The sequence below is a fragment of the Vigna unguiculata genome, chromosome 4, assembly GCF_004118075.2.
Source record: "Vigna unguiculata cultivar IT97K-499-35 chromosome 4, ASM411807v1, whole genome shotgun sequence".
Lineage (NCBI taxonomy): Eukaryota > Viridiplantae > Streptophyta > Magnoliopsida > Fabales > Fabaceae > Vigna > Vigna unguiculata.
Genome location: NC_040282.1, coordinates 23,266,382 through 23,284,271, shown reverse-complemented (window position 1 = coordinate 23,284,271; position 17,890 = coordinate 23,266,382). Strand labels below are relative to the sequence as shown.

The 17,890-nt window shown below is 29.8% G+C and overlaps 3 long non-coding RNA genes across 4 annotated transcripts; all 3 read right to left on the bottom strand.

The window, feature by feature from the left end:
• Positions 1-3,051: 3,051 nt before the first annotated feature.
• LOC114180382 lies at positions 3,052-3,965 on the bottom strand. The gene is made up of 4 exons (XR_003603684.1): positions 3,869-3,965; positions 3,410-3,790; positions 3,241-3,308; positions 3,052-3,145 (listed from the first exon to the last, which is right to left on the bottom strand). It is a non-coding gene; the product is annotated as an uncharacterized LOC114180382 (long non-coding RNA).
• A 3,999-nt stretch (positions 3,966-7,964) lies between these two features.
• LOC114181666 lies at positions 7,965-11,244 on the bottom strand. 2 transcript variants are annotated; one of them, XR_003603890.1, is made up of 3 exons: positions 11,055-11,244; positions 8,536-8,911; positions 7,965-8,441 (listed from the first exon to the last, which is right to left on the bottom strand). It is a non-coding gene; the product is annotated as an uncharacterized LOC114181666 (long non-coding RNA). The 2 variants fall into 2 exon arrangements; XR_003603889.1 differs by lacking the exon at positions 11,055-11,244 and having other exon boundaries at positions 8,536-10,625.
• Positions 11,245-14,335: 3,091 nt separating this feature from the next.
• LOC114180302 lies at positions 14,336-14,665 on the bottom strand. Its single transcript, XR_003603664.1, has 2 exons — positions 14,620-14,665; positions 14,336-14,542 (listed from the first exon to the last, which is right to left on the bottom strand). It is a non-coding gene; the product is annotated as an uncharacterized LOC114180302 (long non-coding RNA).
• Positions 14,666-17,890: the final 3,225 nt, after the last annotated feature.

Genomic DNA, 17,890 nt, shown 5'->3' with positions numbered 1-17,890 from the left:
TGTCGGTAAACCTACTTTATCGATGGATAATTCCGTCGGCACATTCAAAACCAAAATTTGTCGGTAATTTCGTCGATAAAGTAAGTCACCAATATCATTCACGCCTTTACCGACGGATTTAAGCCGTCGGTAAAATCAAGAGTATGATCCATCGATAAATCCGTCGGAAAGTTATCATTACTGATGGAAGAAAATCTGTCAGGAAAAGCCCGTTGGCAATAAGATTGTTTCTTGTAGTGACGTATGTTGTCTCATTTTTTAAAAATTGTATTGGAAATCTATCACCACATTAGATGCAACCTTGTCCAACCATCGTTGTCAATTGTAATAGTTAAAAAAAATATCAAAATTAGAGGAATAACCTATGAGCTCGCCCATTGGCAGGTTAGATTGGCTACCTCAGCCCGCTTCCTCTAAACGGGTTGGCCCAACCTGGTCCATTTTCATAGGGTCTAAATTGGATTGGGTTAAAATTGGTCGGACCAGTTCATTTTGCCATCCCTAATTTGATATTTGAAATGACCTAAGTTAGACAGGAAATCATGTGTAGAAAAAATGTTGAAACTAATGTAATATTGAAGGGATGAATTAGATATTAAGTGTAGAACTGTCAAAATGGGTAACTCAGCCCAACTCGACTCAACCCACCATGGGTTAATCATTTAGTGAGCCAACCCAACTCGACTCACTTATTAGCGAGTGTGAAAAAAATTCGAACCCAGTCCGATCCACATGAGTTAGTGGATTAAATAGGTTGACTCATGAGCTCGCTTAATTAAAAAAAATACAATTATTTATTTATTTTTATTTCAGTCAAAACTAAGTTATAATTAAAATTAAAATTTAAATAAACTTTAATACAATCCAAATACAAACCAAAATTACAAAAATACAAGTTATCTATGTGTTCAAAAAAACAACTTTAGATGACCTAAATACAAAACCCAACTTAAAAAAAAAAATACTTGTGTGACTCTTTATGTGTGGGTTAGTGAGCCAACCCAGTTTACCACGGGTTCAACTCGGGTGAGCCGGGTATTAGATGGACTGGATCAAAAATCAACCTGTATCAAAGTTTGTAAAAGAATTTCAACTCAACCTGAAATCTTGGTGGGCCGAGTTGGCTCGAAGGTTCCAACAAATTTTGATAACTCTAATTAAGTGATTTAAATGAATATTTCTAGGAATAGATTATTTGTTTAGTATATATTTTTTTTTATAAAAAGATAGAAATAGAATTTGACGAAGATTATTCGGCTAGTTAATTGTATGCATTAAATTTACTCCTCCTTTTCCTTTTCTTTAAGAAGAATATTACTAAATAAATAATCTATTTCTAAATTAGTAATTTTAAACATTTAATATTAAATTATCCATAATGTTAATATTTGAGAAAAAATAAATCTATTAGTTTCATAAAATTTCTTGTTTCAAATATAATCTTAGAAAATAAAATTAAAAAAGTTATAAAATAATGTTTAAAAATAAAAATAAAATAATATGAAATAAGAAAAAAATCTTAAATTAGTGTCATGTCAGAAAAAAAAAATGTTAATTGTATATTCTTATAATGACCGGAGAAGACGATGCCCATACCTAGAGACATTTCAAAGTAATTCTCTCTTAATTGCTTCTAATGTCATTTGTTTCTTCTTCTTTTTTTCACATATAATTGTCATCACATCAAATAAATGGATATATAACTTTGACAGAATAGCTAAATATCAGTTATATTTCATATTTTTATTATTTTAACTTCAATGTTTTTAAACTATTGGAAATCACAATTCTTACTAATTGTATTTACTTTCATTCCTGTATTTACACCTAATAAATAAAAAAAATACACTATAAGTCTCATGTTAATGTGCATATTTGTGCATAATTAAACAAATTTTAATATTTAAAAAAAATTAAAAAAAGGATAGATATATTTTTTAACTATATTAGAATATATATGTTACATGACATTTAAAAAAATATCAAAACATTAGATAGAATTATATTTAATTTAGCACCCAAATATACAATTTTAAATTAAATTAATTAATTATATAAAAAAATAAAATAAAAGATAATTATTCATGAACTTCTTCAAACCGTAAAATATTATAATATAAAAAACTAAAACATACACTCTTTTTTTTACTTTAATAGGTATCTTTATAAAAAAAAATATATTAAACACCGGAAAAAGTCATATATTTGAGACTAAAAATTTCTTTAAGCCTAATAATGTATTAAAATAAAATAAATACGTAACAAATATTTTCATACAACAATATTTAAATAATAAAATTTTGCATATAAGTTCCCAAAATTTTCTTTAATTAACAAATTTATCTTTTACATGTACCATAATAATGTATATATATATATATATATATATATATATATATATATATATATATTAAAAAAAAGATAAGTTTGAATGAATTTATATTAGATACTAGTCTACTAGATTTTCAAAAATTATATCTCCGATAAATATATTTATTAACAAGTTATGAGACTTAATTATAGGCATTACTTTATCCGGATAATTATATAAATAAAAACTAAATAAAACTAACTAAGAATAAATAGGCTTATATCATCTTGAAAATCAAATTGAATGTTTTGTATTAAATTATTATTCAAAGAAAAACAATGCTTTAACCTTCAGAACTGATTCAATTGGATAGCTTTCTTCAAGGCTTGGATCCACTAGTTTGTGAATACCTTCTAAAGGATTACCATGTGAATTCAACACATAAACTAAAATCAACACAAAAATTTGTCTGTTTAAATATTCATGACTTAACCCCTAACACACATCAAACAATATATTCAATACACACATAAAGCAATATATTCAATTTCAATCTCAACAGGAAAATACACTAAAAACTGAACAATACAAGAAGGGAAAATGATTAAATATATATGAATTATGTCTTGAAGTATGAACAATACATGCAAAGGAAAATAATTAACTAAGAAATGAATAATAAGGGAAGGGGAAAACATGCAGAAACAAGTATTACTATCATATGTAAAGAAACAAAAAAAAATTACCATATTGGGAGACATAGTGGGAGAATGCTCGGGCACATTTAAATCTTTTAAAACTTTGGCCTTCTTTGCTTTAGATTCTTTTGATTTACTATAAAATTTATAAAATGATAATTAACATCAATTTTAAAAATTCATTAACAAACTAAAAATTCAACTAATTGATGTTAGATGTGATGAATTTACCTTTCAACATGCTTCCTTTGAGCTTTTTCCTCCTTCCGCTTTTTCTTCCTATGAGAGTTAATTTTGTCCTAAATTTGAAGAGAAAAAAATGAAACAAATTTACAATGATGCATATATTTACAATAAGCGAACAAACAATGACCTAAAATGATGTTGAATAAAACCATACATTCATATCTCTTTCATTTATATTTGGATTCCACATGCTAGAAAATTCTGGAATTGCTACTGTTGGAAAGCATGTCTACAGCTGAGCCAAAAATGTTTTAAAACCAGTAAACATTTCAGTTTTGATGGCTTCCACTTGTTCTTGTAATTTTACTTGCATCTCCTCTTGCATCTCTACTCTAGCATTCCTCTTTACTTCATCTATTATTTTCTGGATTTCAATTGTAGACTTAGTTCCCCATAAATCTATAGGTGCAACCCCTTTTCCATATGTGCGTACAAAGTCAGGTCTCTCTTTACCCAAGACTTGGGAAAATAAATCATCCTGAGTTGTGCTTTCCTCTGCTTCAGGGTGTAATGTAATGGCCTCCTCAAGCTCTGACTGAAAATCAAAGCACATCTACTTAATTTGAAAGAAGTGTCAAACAAAATTAAGTATAAATGATAGAGATGTTCATACAACAATTCTACTTGTTCCATCCTATGTCTTATTTCCATCCTTTGGCTTATGTGTCAAAAGGAACATTTCTACACGGGAGGGCTCTTTAACATCAACATTCTTCATCCTCTATTAAAATTAAAATATGTAAGATTAGTTCAACCAATTTTCCAACAAAAGCACAAGGAAAATTGTCCTTAACTAGTTTTCTTACCTCTTCTTCACGAATTTCTACAGAAGTTTTTGATCTAATGGTATGGAAAAATGTATACTTTGCTCTGTTAATTTTATTCTTCTCACTACGTTCCTTCAAAATAAAAACACTACATTAGCAAAGGAAAAATTTAATCACAAAGTAAGAAAGTAACCCAGCCAAAAGGTAGAAAAAAAGATCAAATATGTACAATTCAACATCTAATTAATATGAAAATTAACATCCAATACCAACAAACAGAAAAAAATAGCACCTTTATCGCATAAGGAGGAAATAACATAGCTAAAAATAAACTATAAATTACTATTACCTTAGCCATGTTAGATTTCCAAAACTTGAGAAGTATTTTCCACTGTTCAAGTGGAATAATGGATGGTCGATTCTTTAAATTGTACTCCTCCTTCATGTTTGGCTTAAAGAACTTCTTTTTCAAGCGACATTTGTGAGTCCTCCAACTTGAACCAATACTTTGCAAGACCCACTTTTTACCACATTCTTCTATATCAAACTTTGACTACACCAAAATATATTTGAATTAACATTAATATCAATTCAGAAATAACTTGTGTGTTCAAAATAAAATCATAAAGTCACTCCAAATGGAAATAAACAACATTTAAAAAGTCTGAAGTCCAAAGTCCAAACCTTGTTTTGACTATCCCACAAAGTCACAAGAATTGATTTCGTCTAATTAACATTTCAACATGGTTACACCATTGTCCCATCATTAACCAAAATGAAGAAGTATTCCAGACATTGCTTGTAGTAAGGTTTTCTAAAATTTAAAGGTAAATGCCATTTCACATTCATTAAACAGACGGTACTCATACTCAAAAACAAGTAAACAAAGTATCTTACGAGAAACATACTCATAACTACTAGAGAAACATTCATTTTTCAAGGAAATTAACGAATACATTGCCATGCACCCAACAATTAATAAAGATTTTGAAATCATGTTGGCTTGTCGATTGTCACATGTAATTCAAAAATCATGAAATTTCAATACAAAGGCAGATTTAAATCTAAGTGGCCCCTATAAAGAATTGCCTTCCGACAAAATGCAAGGACCTCATTTGATGATAGCACAAATCTTACCCAATGAGAAATGACTTCAACTATTGTCCCTACTACAATATCTAAATATAAAGATGTCACTATGGTGATATCCAAATATTATATGTTGTCAATTTATAAAAAAAATAATATCATAAATATCACCGATTGAAGATTTAAATATTTTAAAAATATTTTCAATATACAGTTACGAAAGAAAAAAAATGCTGTAAAGAATGATGTGGCATTATCATAACTTCTAATGAGTTTGATTATAAATTAAATGACTTTTCAAAGATTTACTTGACCTTTCACAATTTTTATGTATGTATTACTTTAATTTTTGCTGTTATAAGCATTTAACTCCATTAAGTAAAACCACAAATTTATAGCTAGAGTGATGATTTGTAGTAATTTAACAACCATCAGAAAATTTGTGAAACTTCTATACACAAATTATATTTTGTAGCAGTTTTACTTCATTAGATTGAAGACACATTTAATCACTCATCTGCAGAGTATCAAAACAGAACTAAAATACATTTGTAATGTAAGGAACCTAACTCATACAGTTTCTACACAAAAGGGCCTAAATGTAAAGATAATATGAGGAGGCACTTTATCTTGTTTGATATACAGAGAGAGGAATGAAGTTACCATAATCTTAAAGAAGAGCATACTATAGAGGTGAGGGGAAACTTTAGCAAGAATCAAAATACACACAATACATACAAAACAAGATGTGTCAAACTTTATAAAATAAAAGAATTACTCGTATTTGCATCTTGAAACAAACAAAGCAAGTATGAGTTGCTTTGTCTTCATCATAAAAAATAAATAATGTTATCTTATCTTGAAACTGATCCAAAAATAGTGACAAATTTGTGTAGCTCTTAACACTAATATATTGACATTTAATGTTCAATCTTGGTCCAAAATCAATTCAGAAATAAATAGAAAGCATATATCAATGATAAGAAAAAAATGATCCTTGACTATTTGCCACATATCCTTCCAATTATCTTTCAACTCTCTCCAAGTTGTTATGTCAAAGGAGCAATGTGTGCATTCCTAGCCAATGTTCCCAAATAAGAGCTCAAGGCAGCCCTATATTGACCAATATGTTGGCCAAGAATATTTAGTGTAACTTGATGCGATCTTCATGACTCAAACCATGAGTCTTAAGACACTTTGTTGAACCCATTTTCTTCTTGATAACAAGACCTGTTTTAATAAATGACAAAAGAATAATCTTGTTTTTGTATTTTTTTTCTAAAGAATATATATTATCAAGTACTTTACACTTACTATAGCGTTAATCAAATAGGGTGCAAAGGGTGTTAGGCAAGGACTTGATGCTGTCTCCTCTAGCTCATTAAGAATTCCAGCCATTGATTCACTTGGCCATAAAGCCTTACGCTTTGAACTTCTTGATAATTAAGTGTATCTTCCATTGAGCTGGTAGCCCATGAAACTTTACCTCTTGCCCTTATTGTACCACTGTAAAAAAATAAAAACTGATGAAGGATTGACCCCAACCAAGGATGGAGGCACATGCTTAAGAAGACTAAGAATGTTTAGAAAGTAAGTTCACTAATCCTTCATCCCTTTCATTTGTGTTTGTTACTTTTGATTCCCTAAGTAGACTTAGTTGAATCAACTTTAGTTGACTTGTTGACCTTAGACTAGGTTTGACTTGTTGACTATAGTTGACTTTACTTAAGCCAACATGCTAATCTATGTTTATTTGCTTTGTAGGTTAATTAGGAGTAAGAAAGCAATGCTAGGTGGTGCATGGTGATTGGGGAGCATAAATGATATGGAGGAGAGAGTAAAGCAAAGGCATAAAGCATAAAGTAAAAGGCATAAAACTAGTGTACCTATGTACCTTTGGTCTCCTTTGTTTTTTGCACATTTTGGCCACTTTTTGGAGACATATGAGACATATTCTTTGTCTCCTTTTGTGCTAGAACGAAATTAGCCTTGCACACACCATAGTTAGCTCTTTTGTCTCTCATTTTTGTAACCTTATTTGACCTAGTTTCTAGAAGTTAGGGTTAGGTTTTTGTAGAGACATCCTTAGGTATCTTTTATTTGCTTAGAGGCCCCTAAACTCTTCTATATAAGGGGTGCTCCTAGACATGTAAAAGGGTTTTAAATTTTGAATTAAAAACAGTCTTGTGTCTCAACCATTTGTGAGAGTTTCCTCCCTTGGGAGTGAATACTTTTAAGCCTTATCTTGCATAGCAAGTGGCGGCACACATCCACTCATCTTCAAGGTTGCCATGGCTTCTAGCCTAGCCTTGTAGTGGCGTGCTTCTCACATTTTTACCATTTCTTTCCTTTCCATTTTATGTTTTCTTCTTCCTTTAATTGTTCTTGGTTTTCTATGGTTTATGTGTCTTCCATTTCCTTTTTGTTTTGAATCAATCCATCATGTTTTTCTCTTGAGCTTTGTGAAAGGAACCTTGACATCTAGATAGCATGCTATCTTAATGTCCAGTGGGGATTTCACTTAGCTTTCTTAATCAACTCACACCATATTCAATAATCTTAAAAAGGAACAAGATAATCCTTCATAAAAAACATAAGCAATTTAAATAGTGAACTCAATCATCAAGTGACTCTTGTCTAGGTTCTTCTCTTGTTTCTTCATCATCTGTTAAACTTGCATCAACGGTTGTTACAGGTACATCATCCCTAAACCAAATATTTTCATTTTCATTAACTGTAAATTGATCAAACATTAGACTTCTTAATTGATCATCCAAGTGCTTTTCCACATCTACATTCTCTAGATCACCATATATATCAAACAAATCTTTAGGGGTGGTGTTAGTAACAACATGGCAATCATCATTTGGGTCTTTTGTATAATACACTTGCTTTACTTGAGATGCAAATACAAAAGGATCATTCATAGATCAACCTATGAAAATTTATGAGTACCAATCCAAAACCATCTTGTTTAATTTGAAACCAATGACATTTGAACAACATAAACTTGAAATGTCCATAGTAATCCAATTCAATTGTATCTTTTAAAACTCCCTAGTAGGAACATTTTATACCACTGGATTTTCATCTTTCTTGCTTCTTTCACGACTTTCAATGACAAACTTGTAGCCATTTATTGCATATGCAGAAAATCTTCTTGCAACTGTATTTGGCCCTTTAGACAACCATTTAACATCTTCATTAACATCTAAATTCCTTACTCGATCTTCAAATCATTCATGAAAAGTAAGACATTGATCTTTAGCCTTATTCCATTTTCTTGTTGAACCTTGACGATTGTGACTGAAAACAAATTCTTCATGTTGGCTACATAAAAAAAATTGAATATGTTATATATGTTAAGTAAACTATAATAAAGTGTAGTAATAATATGTATTCTTGAGTATGCATATCTTCTTACTTGAGAAATGGTTTGATAGCTTCAGAATTGAATAACACATATTGATGAGCTTGCTCCTATGTAAGAGGATCCAAACTTGTCATGACTCCATCTCCTATAGGACCATCTAAACTCCTTACTGGTTTATTGAATTTTGTTTGGATATCGTCATCTAAGTACCTTGAACAAAATGTCAAACATTCATATGCTATATACCCTTCTGCAGTAGAACCCTTTGGATAACGTCTATTACACACATAGTTCTTTAAATTAAGAAGAAACTTATAAGCATAAAAGTATAAAACTTAAGTACGAATTAAGAAGAAACCTACAAAAGGACAAAAATATAAATCAAATTACCTCTCAATTGGATACATCCAACGATAATGCATGGGTCCTGCAATTCTAGCTTTGTATGTTAAATGTATTAATAGATGAACCATTATAACAAAAAAAGATGGAGGGAAAATTCTTTCCAATTCGCAAAGAATCAATGCAATTTCAACATCCAAACATTCAAATAATTCAATCTTGATAACTTTGGAGCATAAAATCTTGAAGAATGAGCTTAACTTAATTAAAACTCTTGTGACTTCTTTTGGTAAAACTCTTCGTACTGCTATTTTAAGTAAGTCTTGCATCAACATATGAAAATCATGACTTTTAAGCCCAAGAAGTTTTTGCTGCTCAAGTTGAACACAATTAGAAATATTAGACCCATAATTTTCTGGAAGCTTCACTCCTTTCAAAATGCCACAAAAGATATCCTTTTCTTTTGATGAAAGAGTAAATCGTGCAGGTGGTAACTAATATTTATTTGGTTCTATTTCTATTGGTTGAATGTCCTGCCTTATACCCATGTTTACCAAGTCAAGGCAAGCTTTGATATGATCCTTTGATTTCCCATCTACATTCAATAGTGTTCCAATTACATTTTCACAAATGTTCTTTTCGATGTGCATTACATCGAGATTGTGACGGTGCAAATTAGTATCCCAATATGCCAACCCAAATAATATACCTTTTTTGTCCATAGATCAACATTATTTATTTTCCTCTTTTGAGGGTTTCCAAATAAATTCTGTCTTTCGCCAATTTTTTCCAATAAAGTAGAACCTAATAATGGAACTGAAGTAACTTTAAATTCTTCATAGCCATAAAAACACTTCTTATTTTTCTGCCATTTATGATTAGAGTCCAAAAATCTACGATGACCCATGTAGCACATCTTTTTACTTTTCGACAAGTACTTGGACCATGTATCATAGTTACGCACAAGGCACACCAACTTTCCACTAGTATGCCAACCTGATAGCATAGCGTAGGCAGGGAAATCACTTAGAGTCCAAAGTAATGCAGTTTGAACAATAAAATATTGCTTACTAGAGGCATCATAGGTTTCAAATCCTTTCTCCCATAACTCCTTTATCTCATCAACTAGAGGTTTTAAATAGACATCAACTAGGGGAAGAAGGACCTGAAATAAGTAAAGATAACATCAAATAAGGTTGCTTCATGCAAGCCCATGGAGGTAGGTTTTATGACATTAGAAAAACCGGCCAAATACTATATTTTCTACTCATTGTCTTATATGGATTAAATCCATCACTTGCTAACCCAAGCCTCACGTTTCGTGGATCCAATGCAAAATCAGGATGTAGTGAATCAAAAGTTTTCCAAGCAAGTGAATTTGCAGGATGCCTTAATTTTCCATCATTAGGACGACCCTTCTCATGCCATTTCATTGAATCAACAATTTTTGATGACATATATAACTTCTTGATCCTCGGTTTAAGAGGAAAATACCTCAATACTTTGGCTAGAACCGGAGGAGAAATTACCTTGCAAGAAACTTTCTTCTTAAGATTTAGACACACTCTCTCTTTATATTTAGAAGCGCCACAGTTGGGGCATGTATCTTCATTCTCATGCTCTTTCCAAAATAGGATACAGTCATTAGGACAAGCATGGATTTTTTCATAACTACAACCTAACTCTTTGATTAACTATTTGCAATCTTGGAATGTTACTGACAAAGAAGAGTTTTCAGGAAGAAATTCTTTGAGCAATAGTAGTAGCGCACTAAATGATACATTGCTCCACCCATATAGGTTCTTAATATGGAGTAAACAAACAATGATTGATAGTTTTGAGAATTTTTTACAACCCGGGTATGCTTCTTGACGAGAATCACCTACTAAATTGTAAATCCTCACCATTTCTACATCAAACTCTTCATCTTCATCCAAGATGTCATCAAAATCACACTTAGGCATCATGAAAGTATCCTCTAGAAGTTCATCCAAATTATCATGCATATTAGCCTTTCCTTTATCCACTTTTGAAGATCCACCTTCCCCATGAAAAATGCATTTATCATATCTTTTATCAAATCCATCACAAATTAAGTGTTCATACACTTCTGCTCGGTTACTCCAACAACAATTATTACAATTCTTCCACGGACATAAAATTTGATAACCTTGTGCTGCATTACTAAATGCAAAGAGTTGAGAATTTTGTTTAAACCATCTAAGTACCTACTAGAAGATCTTGGTTGACACATCCAACTCTTGTCCATGACTTTGTTTTTCTCGTTAATTTTCCTTGATAATTGTTTCAGCTACTGTTAAGATAATTGCTGTAAAAGACATAATTGAATTAGATAACTTTTTCAACTTTATGGTCCAAAAAATATATCACTCAAAAAATCATATTTGTGGTCCAAGTTTAAATGCCACGAAGCAATAAAATCCAAGAAATGAATACATAAGCGCTGTGAATTGCAATAATTTTTGACAAAAACTAATTACTTAAATCATACATGTTACTAGTCACAACATCATAAAGACTGAAGAACCAGATAAAGATTCTTTTCAACTTGATGAAAGATCAAGAGATCCTCTAAAAAAATATACAAGGTAAACCAAGATGGTGGGAATGTATAAGATGTGTGGGAATCAATTAAGTTCCTAATCAGCTGGATGCAGACAAAGGAGTGGCACTACAATACGAAAAATGGAAATCTCGTAGAACAACAAAGTTTGGTTAAAATATATTGATCTGCCTCTGTCTGCCATCCTATTCCATTGTAGGTACAAAGAGATCTGTATAACTATCAATTGAAATGATAAAATTGTTAATAACATATTCGACTATGCTTACCTCTTTTTCTGTCTCATTAGATAGGGAAATAACATTGTTTGGTTGTGTCTCCAGCAAAACAATGCAAGGGTCTAGCAGTGTTAGAGCAAGCCTGATGGATTTGACTCTCTCTATATCATATACACTAATGAACATTATCTATTCTCTGATCTTCAATCTAATTTGATGCAATTCAACAAATTACATACTTGAAACACAACTTGTCTATTTCACAAATTTACTAAATTACAAATTTTTGCAATTTGTATTTCTATTTTAAAGAATTTCACTCATAATTTTTTAAAAATATGATCAATGGTGAAAAGTGTATTGTTAGCACCTCTAAAAAAAAAGAGAAAGAATTTAGGCAACCAAAGAAATTGTGCTTAAATAAGTAATAATCATGAGATCATTAATTCATACACATATTTTAGACCCCATAAAAGGAATCATGATATACATTTATGCCAAGTTCTGTAAGCATTGATCCATTGATCCAGCATCAATAAAATCCAACTAACAAAAGGAATACATGACCAAACTAACAAATTGTATTAAATAGATAATATTTCAAAACTAACAAAGCAAATTTCACTCTTCTTGAAATTGTCTGAACTTCGAAAGCGTGTACGTATGTTCATTGAACTCCAACGTAACAGATATTTACATTCCTCTTCCCTATAAAATGACCGAATACACTATAGAACTGTACATGCACACAATTGATTCACAAACATCAATCACATGTTCTAATAAAATTGTTTCACAGGAACATATTTGAAAGAGAAAAATGAAATGACTATAAAAACTTATGATACATAGCAATCTACAGTCAAATGAAAATATGAAAACTCTATAAACAACATCAGAATCATGCATTCTAGTGTGCAGCGTAAAAACCCAATACTATCAGCATTGCTTGCATAGAGGATTAATTTAAAGAAGAAACTGAAACACTATAATTTAAATGGTCATATCTTAATTTAATGGTTTTTAAATAAATTAAAATATTACTCTAAAATGTTAATTTTTAAATTAATTTTAACTATTTTAATGTTATAATAAAATTTATTAATTAATAAATTTATTGTTATTATTTTAAATTATTTTATAAAGTTACAATTTAAAAAAGTGAAAACTTAATTACTTATCGTAATATTTATTTAAAAGTGTTACTTGTAACGTTTTTTAAAAAGTATGACTAGGTATACATAGGATAACATTTTTAAGAAATGTAAAAAAAAATGTTGTTAAAACTAATAAATCATGTGATGATGCTATAGAGATCTAAAAACTATTATTTTAAATTTATCTTTAAATGAATTAAAATATTAATTTAAAATTGATCTGAAACCACATAGAATTTAAATATCTGAAAAGGTTTTTAAATTTATTATTAAATAAATTAAAATATTACTTTAAAATATTAAATATTTAATTCATATTAAATATTTCAATATTATAATAAAATTAATTAATTATAAATTTATTGTTATCATTTTAAAATTTTACAATTAAGGTAAAAAATGAAAATTATTTATTTATTTATAGTAACATTTATTTAAAAATGTTACAATATCATAGTAACAATATTTATAGTAACATTTTTAATTACTTATGATAACATTTTCTAAAAAGTATTACTATAACTATTCATAAGGTAACATTTAAGATAAATGTAATAGAAAAATGTTACTAAATCTAATAATTTCTGTAGTGGAAGGAACTGTGAAGGAAGGAATGGTTCACTTCATCTCAAGTTATATTCAGTATGTTGTTTGTTGTTGCTACTGCAACCTCTTTTCACTGGAACGAAATTTTATCACGTCTCTGTTGGTTCAAGCAACTTTTCAGAGGTATCCTTCTTTTTCATCTTTTTCTTTAGGTATTTTATAAAGACTTTTAACAAAATATAATTTTGTTTATAATATCTTCAAGCATATCAAAATTTAACAATTTCTTTTTCTATTTTTTCTATTTGTTTTTTGAGTATTCTATCCATAGATTCATTCTCATAGAGAAATTATGTTTGTAGGAAGGAGTCATGCACTACAAGAAAAAATATTTTTAACGGAGGTTTATTTTTACATTACCCAGGGTTAAAACTTCTACTAAGTTCTCTACCCGGGGTTTCGATTTCCCCCACTAAACCATCCCTAGAGAATGTGTTAGCCGGGCTTTTGAGGAACCCCAGGAAGTACCAATCAATAACGGAGGTTTTTTATCCTCTTGTATTTAACATAAGTTTTAAAACTTCAGTTAAGTTTTGTGGGTTTAAAACCCCCGGTTAATTATCATGAATTTTGAAACCTTCGTAAAATATCGTGGAATTAGAAACATCCATAAAATACTATAGGTTTTAGAACCTCCATAAAATAACATAGGTTTCAGAACCCCCATAAAATACCATGGGTTTCAAAACCCCCTAAAATACCCTGGGCTTCAAAACCTCCATAAAATACTATAGGTTTCAAAACCTCCGTAAAGTACCATAGATTTTTAAATTATTATTATTATATTTTTTTTACTCATTTATCATTTATGTATTCATATATATTTTTTCAATCACAATTATTTACATTTATTCTATTTTTTTAATCTATATTTAATGAAATTATACCTAAATAGATATAAACTCATCAAATTGACAAATTATTTATAGATGACTAAATTTTAATCAAAGTATAACAAATATACGAATTCAAATTCAAATTCAAGTACAATATTAGTCAGCAAAAACTATCATGAAGTACTGCAATGGTTCTCAAAACATAAAATGATTCAATTAACTTCCACATTATATTATATTCTTCAACTATCACATATGATTTTCCTCATGTCCAGAACTTGTTGTATTAGTTGGCACACTTCCTTGATCAGAAACCTATAATATAAATGTGAATCATAATTACAAATGTAAACTCTAAAAAATAAAAGAAGTTATGCAATATTAAACATTACCGGTGCAGGATTGAACATAGTCAACTCAGAAGGCAATTGACCTTGACAATTTTGAGAAAAGAAGTTCATGATTGCATCAAGTCTTTTGTCACGTTCTTCATTTTGTTTATTTTGTTCATCCAATTGTGACTTTGATGTAATGACCTATATTGAACACAATCTATTATTAAAATCGTAAAAAACACATAAACATTATAAAACACTCAATCTATCAACAAAAAATATACTACATTTCTTACTCCTACTTATAGAAAACAATCCAAAGCAACACAACAACAACATTAATAGTGTCCAATAATATTCAACACAACAACATTTACAACCTTGGCATGACAATCCAAAGCAAACAACATCATATTGTTACACATGACAATCTAAATCAATAACCTGATTTTGCAATTCTGAATAAGAAGGACAAGATGAGGATGTCCCAAAATGAAAATTCCTAGTATATCCAAACACACGAGAAGGGCAAGGTCCCAATCCCATTCCTCGGACACGACCACAATGTTCTTTACTTCCTAGAACATGAGCTAGTGAATCTTCAATTGATATATCTTGTGAAAGGGAAGATGTATTTGTCTCATGCTTTAATTTTTTCCTACAAATAATAAAAAATGTTAACAATGAAGGTAACATTCAATTTGATTCAGTATTTGTCTTTAGACAACTTATACTTACTCCAATCTCTCTTGCTCCATCATTCACAAATTCCCCATTAGCATTTTCGAACATGGACAAATTATCTTACCCTCAACGCTCTTATTAGCAAATGCAAAGTCCAAAAATTTATTCAATCCATCCGTGTATTGTTGTGTATTTTGAGGCAAATCAATCCAAGACTTATCCAAATCCATTAAGAATAGTCTATTAATGAGAACAAAAATAAATTTAATAAAGAAAAAAATGTAACTAATGATATAAGAATAGAAAAATGTATTGATTTTTCCACCCACGATCAAAGGAGAATAAGGGTCAAAAAAATTTTACAGTGGATAATAAATAACAATTTTGAGGGAAATGGTGTTCCTTGAATAACTTCTGTCATTCAAATTCAGGCTTGGATGGTTTGAGATTATAAGGAGCAACTACAAGAGTTTCATCTATTTTGAAAGATGGGTCAATTGACTTATAATGAGATACTGATATATATTACTTTTAAAATCTTATTTCATTTTCAAAGAATGAACTAAAACATTACTAAATGTTTTAAATTTATGTTTTTATATTTCTCTATATAGAAATATTTGTATGAAATTCTAATCATTTTACCATATTCTAATTGATGCAACCAAGGGACAAACAAAAACTATTGATGCCAAAAAGCAGAAGTATCCAGAAAACAATAAATGATCCAAATTCAATGTATATACCCCACACCTCTTTCTGCGCTCTAAATAAAAATAATTAAACTACAATATTCCTAACAAAATAGAATACCAAGAAAGTTACTCACATCACAAATATCCTAACCAGGTTGTCCCCTATGAAAATATGATACATCTTTGTGCCCAATTATAAACTTCACATTAAAGTATTCATTTCCCTTCATTTTTTTTCGGGCACCCCAAAATTTTCAAGGGACAAACATGACTTTATTTTTTCAATGGGAAAACCTACAAGCAAGCCCATGTTATCTTGTTCTTTTCCTTCATCATGTTTTTCTTTTATGAAATCTCTTTCTTATTTAAAAGATGAAGCAAACAAACCGAATCCTCTCTTTTGATCTTGGTTTCATTCCTCATCAAATCATTTCTCCTCCCTTTATAGAAATCTTAGATATGCTTTTAACACAAGGTGGTGGTGGAATCTCTTCACCAAGTTTAGATTAGACACAAATAAAATATATAACATCACCTTCTTTTCCAACTCTCACCACCACATGACTACAATTCCTTCTACAGATTACAACGTTACTTCCCCCTTTCACTAACTTTTACATTGTTAAAAGATACCAAAAAAGTTAATCTATAAAATTACAACAAGGATTGTTGTGTAAAGGATTAGAATATGTCTGCGAGAGAGTTACACAAAAAGAAATACAATTAAACCACATCTGAAAATGAAAATCAAAGAAAAAGTGAGAAAACCTACCTATGAAAATAGTAGAACCTTTCGGTAAATTTTAGTTACTGGCGCTTCTATTTAAATTTTCAAATTTAATACTCTGTTGTTCAGCATCACCAGCCTTTTCCCCTTGTCCAGTTTTTATGAATGTCTCAACCTACTCATGTTTAGAATGCTAAAATACAATACAATACCAAAATGATAGAGTATCTAAACTTGTCTAGAGTTTCTCAAAATCTTGTATTGAGTTTGATAAACTCGTCTAACCTCACAAACTATTAGAGAAAGTAAACTTCAATTTTAACATGGTACTAAGAAAATGATAAAACTTTATTTTGTCATCTACATGATGTGGTTGAATAAAAGGGTTGACAAGGCACATTTAATAAAGTTACTCACAACAACCTATTATTCCTCATTAAGTTACTATGACTCCCACAGATCCATAAACATGCTTCCTGTTATATTGTTAAAAGAGAACTAAAACTCTAATTTCTCCTACTTTTTATATTGTTACTGTTGAAACATTTTGAGACATGCATCATGGGATTCCCCTAACAAGTTTAAAAGGCTGCTAGACTTAAATTGGAAATCTGCAAGGTTCATAGAATGAATTTCATTAACCAACATTTATAAAAATTACTTTGCTTCTCAATGAAAATGTAATTACATGATTAAGACTTTAGTGAACTTAATTTAAATCACATGAGGGATGAACACATACTAGTAGCATAATGAGATGAGGTATTCAAACTTACAAGTAATCGAATCCACTTTATGTTTCTAAAATCTCGTCAGAGCCAATCTACATTCTTTCCTTCATGTATATAGTCAATTTCTTGACACACAATACTGCAAAGTAGCATGTGAAACACTATAAATTATAGAAAGCATTGAAATAATAGAGTAATGAAGAGAAGGTGAAATTACTGATATGAAAGAACATAATTATAAGATGAATTATAATTTATTGGACAAATGAATTATAAGACTAATGAAAAAACTTCGAGCTTCAAATAAAAAAATGAGAAATCCACTCATGATGTGTTAAGATAATAACTACACTATAATGTAAACTACAAAGAGTAACATCAAGCTTTCAAGGATTCACATGTCCACATCCATGATTCACACTTGAGGGGGTATGTGACTTCTTTCATCATGGTGTGATTTTTTAAGACTTTAGAAACACCATAATAGCTAG